Below are 4,593 nucleotides of genomic sequence, written 5' to 3' on the forward strand. Positions count from 1 at the left end.
AAGTCGTCGTCAAACATGGACAGACTTCACATCATTTTTGTCCTTTTTTTAGGTAATATTTTGGAAGGAGCCTTTTATGAAACATTCATTTTATGTAACATTTACCTAGTCTACTGATTTTATTTGACATCACCTACATTAACTTCTGTACTCGATAATTACAATTATGTAGTACAATGTGAAAGATTGGCAAAATTTAACATTGTGTTTGTATTTCAGGAGGTGATTGGATTTCTGGATCAGTGGTGGATCTGACAGTGAGATCTGGAGAAAACATAACTCTGTATTGTGACCGTACCACACCATCTGAGGAATATATTGTGTGGTACAGAAATTGTACCCATGAAAATCAGCCTCCTCTTGTCTTAAAACAAACAAAGGATTCATGGAAACCCATCTGTAACCGAGCAACTTTAGTGAATTCTCTACCTCGCTTCCACTTTGTAAACAACCAGTCCTCTGGATCGTATGACCTGCTGATTGTGAATATTTCTGATTCTGATGAGGGCCTCTATTATTGTGGAACTGAGCAGAAACAGCTAAAGGATAAAAAGGATATTAACCTTGAATTTGTTCAGAGTTATGGCAGTGTGGCGACAAGGATTAAAATCAGTAAGTGCTCAAGTGATTTTTTCAACATTAAACATTAGTATCAATATTTAAAAAATGTAACTGTAACTTAGACTCAGGTTCATTGTCAAAAACAATTTTAGAAAGGAAATATTCCTAAACCATTACATGATTACACAATTATTTGACACTTTTTAGGTCAAAATTGTCAAAATGCATTTTATATGAATTGCAGTTTAAATATTCTATCAATAACATTATGCATTGCTGTCCATTGCTCACATATTTAATATGAAGTGTCAAACCATTATTAATGAAAAGCAAGATTAACTATTTTTAAACCAAACAAATATTTTGATTGCCATGCATGTCTTCTTTTCAAATGCGTTTTTTCTAGTTTTCTGATGACTGAGAGTCAATATCTCAAACATCAGAATGATAAAAAATATATACACAGACCTAACTGAAACATGTTTGTGAACAATTTAGACTCCAGTGATCCACATTCTTCAACTTTAACTGATCAAACATCTCCACAAGACTGCGGCATGTGTTGGAAACTGCTCTTCATCCTGTGTCCAACTTTTGCAGCTCTCTCCTCTCTTCTTGTATCTCTTCTTGTTCATTACCTCTGCCAGAAAACAGGTAATTGCTAAATATGGTACTTTTTTCAATCAATCCTCTTATCATCAAATTAGTATATTACAAAGTTTTGTCATCAGCTCAATTTGTAAACTTAACAATTTGTGCAAAATTTAAAAACATTTTTACTAACATAAGAAAATTCCAGACAATGAGGTTACTACATCTAAGTCAGTATAATGGTGGATTTTATTTTTTAATTATGTATTAATTTCTGTGGCCAGAAGTCGATCAACAAAGACCAGAAATCAGTGGGCAAACAAGAAGAACTCAGGTAAATTACATTAATATTCAATCCATATTTTTTCAGCACTTGTCATAATTAATTCTAACAAAATGAATCATTTATAGAAAACCAGTCATATTCATAATTACAAACAACAAATTCATTCACAGGATGAAGATGTGCTTTATGCTACAGTGGAAACACGTCAAGCAACACAGCAGCGATCAAAGAAGAAGATAACCTATAGTTCTGACTTCTGCACCTATTCTACTGTCAAGACCTCTGGGGTCTAGATTTTACATTCAAAAGTGCATTATGAATCAGAAGTGATTAAGTTTTTTGTTTTTCCATTTTTCCTCTACCTACCAAGATTAGTAATAATTAAAATTGTCCATTTCTTCTTCAGTGAGATGCTTGTTTTCGATGATATTTAAAGGTATATAGCCAGACATTTTTTGAAGTTATTTAATGCAAAAAATATTGTTCTTGTAAATTCCGACAGACTGATGTATCATCATTAATCCATTAAAAATACATATGAAAATACATGAGTGCTTGTAAAAGCTCCCATGTTGCCCTGCCATCGTGAATAGTGCCTGTGATGAAAATCACCTTTCTGCCTAATCACATTTTATGTATGTGGCTAGAGACTGGTCTCATGTGTTGTATGCCAAAAACAGAAGACAGGACCACTCATAGGCATTTGTGTGGAGACAAATTTCAATTTCTGCTTGCTTCATCACGTCTGTGTTTTTTCATTTGAGAAGGGGTCCCCTTCATCAAAGAAGCAAATACACAAAGAAAAGAGACAACATGACCAACACTGGGATAAAGAGAAAGTAAATACTGGTGCCAGTGATACTGAAGTTGCCTGCTTTCTCCTTTAGGTCTCAAACCAGGGATCTTGGTTGTTACATGACTGTTTAAGCCACTTCACTATGCAGCCCCTATAACTGTATATAACACAATGGAAGTAGACACTCACTTACTTCATTAGGATTTTCCCATCTCTAGGGTTTACGTCTTCAGTACCTAAGTACTAATGTATGGCTCATGGCATAATTAAATATCTTTCCATTTGATACATAAACCTATAATTTATTTACAATTCCACTATTCATTCACTCTCACATTCACACACACTGGTGGAGGTAAGCTACAGTTGTAGCCACAGCTGCCCTGGGGGAGACTGACAGAAGCGAGGCTGTCATATTGCGCCAACACCAGTAGGCGGTAGGGTAAAGTGTCTTGCCCAAGGACACAACGACCAGGACAGAGAGCCTGGGGATCGAACCTGCGACCTTCCAGTTACAGATGCGCTTCCCAACCCCCTGCATTTTCCCGAGTTGAGTGGGAACATTTCTCCAAGTGGTAAAGACGGCCACACGAAGGGCATCTATGTCTGGAACTGTTGCCCATTTTTGTAAACTTCCCTTGCCATCCATCCCCAAAGGTTTTCAATTGGATTTAGATCAGGGTAACATGCAGGATGCTCCAAGAGAGTGATGTTATTCTCTTGGAAGAACTGCTTTGTTCTGCAGGCATTGAGTAATGTAGCGTTGTCCTGTTGAAAAACCCAGTCGTTACCACACAGACGAAGGTCCTCAGTCATGAGGAATTGTCTCTGCAACATCTGGACATAGCCAGCGGCCGCTTGACACCCCTGCACCTCCTGAAGCTCCAGTGTTCCACTGAAGGAAAAAGCACCCCAGACCATTATGGCCCCGCCTCCACTGTGGCACATAGAAAACATCTCAGGTGGGATCTGCTTGTCATGCCAATAAAGTTAGAAACCATCATGGCCATCAAGGTTAAATGTTTTCTTATCAGAGAGTAAAACTTTCTTCCACCTTTCAATGTCCCATATTTGGTGCTCTCTTGCAAAGTCCAAATGGTCAGTTCTGTGGCATTCAAGGAGGCGAGGCTTTTGAAGACGTTTTTTTTATTTTTGAAGCCCTTCAGTCTCAGATGTGTAGGATTTGTAGGATTTGCCACCATGCATCAAAGGTCAGTGTTACAGCAAGAGAAGTGTTTCTCATTGTAACAAGGTTACAAAAATATGATGGGACATTGAAAATCCAAATGTCACAGTATCAAACATTTCCTTAATTTCCTTTTGAAAAGGAATCACTTTATGTTTAAGCTTTTTTCTTGTTTTATTTGAATCTTTAGTTATCTTCTGGTCCAGCGGTTTTTAACCCAGTGTTTTTGACTTGTGGATTTCCAATCTTGCAGTTGGAATTCAATTAGTTTTGCAATCTGTTTCTGTTCATTTAGTTTATTTTCCTTGTTTTCATTATCCTGTCTCCAATGTGTCAAATCTGCATTTTTTTCCTGTGATTTTTGCACGACTTGGAGTTTTGTTTTAGACTCCATTACAGGTCAGTTTTTACTCCACATAATGCCAGCAAATACTTGAATATCTGGATGAACTGATTGGTCTTTCTTTGGCAAGATACTGGAGGAAGCTGAGTGGACATCTTTTCTGAAGTAGACACTTCACTTTTTGAAGATGATCAAAAAGTTAAGCTAATTTTTGGCACAATATTTTTTGGCCCATATCCCCAATCCCAGCTTCAAAAACTGTCACAAATTTGCGGTGCAAACTGCAGTGTCAAACTACTAGAGCAATCACAAGGTTTTTTTTTATTAGAGCACCATATCGGCACAACTTCATGCTAGCAGTTGCCAGAAACCACTCACCAACTCGTGACAGAATACATATTTTTTACCTTTTTTGGTTGCTAGAGTCTTTGTGACCAGTCTCTCGTCCTAAACAATGTAAACCATTACACTCTGTGGTGGCATCTGTCATTTTTTACAGTGTGGTATGTTGGAGCAGCGGTTTATCGGCAGCTGAGAGGAAGAGGTTGGATAAACTCATCAGGAAGGCCAGCTCTGTTCTGGGATGCACCCTGGACCCAGTGCAGGTGGTGGGAGACAGAAGGACTCTGGCCAAAATAACATCTCTGATGGACAGAGTCTCCCACCCCATGCATGTAAATGTTGCTGAACTGCAGAGCTCCTTCAGTGAGAGATTGCTGCATCCTAGATGCATGAAGGAGTGTTTCCGCAGGTTCTTCCTCCCTGCAGCTGTCAGACGGAACCGCTCCCAACAATCATAGATGTTTACATCAGCACTGTAACTGCAATAA

At 38.1% G+C, this 4,593-nt stretch overlaps 1 long non-coding RNA gene across 1 annotated transcript; it reads left to right on the forward strand.

Moving 5' to 3' along the window:
- Positions 1 to 528: 528 nt before the first annotated feature.
- Positions 529 to 2,021, forward strand: LOC120440790. Its single transcript, XR_005613511.1, has 4 exons — positions 529 to 612; positions 1,060 to 1,215; positions 1,437 to 1,486; positions 1,609 to 2,021. It is a non-coding gene; the product is annotated as an uncharacterized LOC120440790 (long non-coding RNA).
- Positions 2,022 to 4,593: the final 2,572 nt, after the last annotated feature.

Source organism: Oreochromis aureus, linkage group 6 (genome assembly GCF_013358895.1).
Source record: "Oreochromis aureus strain Israel breed Guangdong linkage group 6, ZZ_aureus, whole genome shotgun sequence".
In the NCBI taxonomy this organism is placed as follows: Eukaryota; Metazoa; Chordata; class Actinopteri; order Cichliformes; family Cichlidae; genus Oreochromis; species Oreochromis aureus.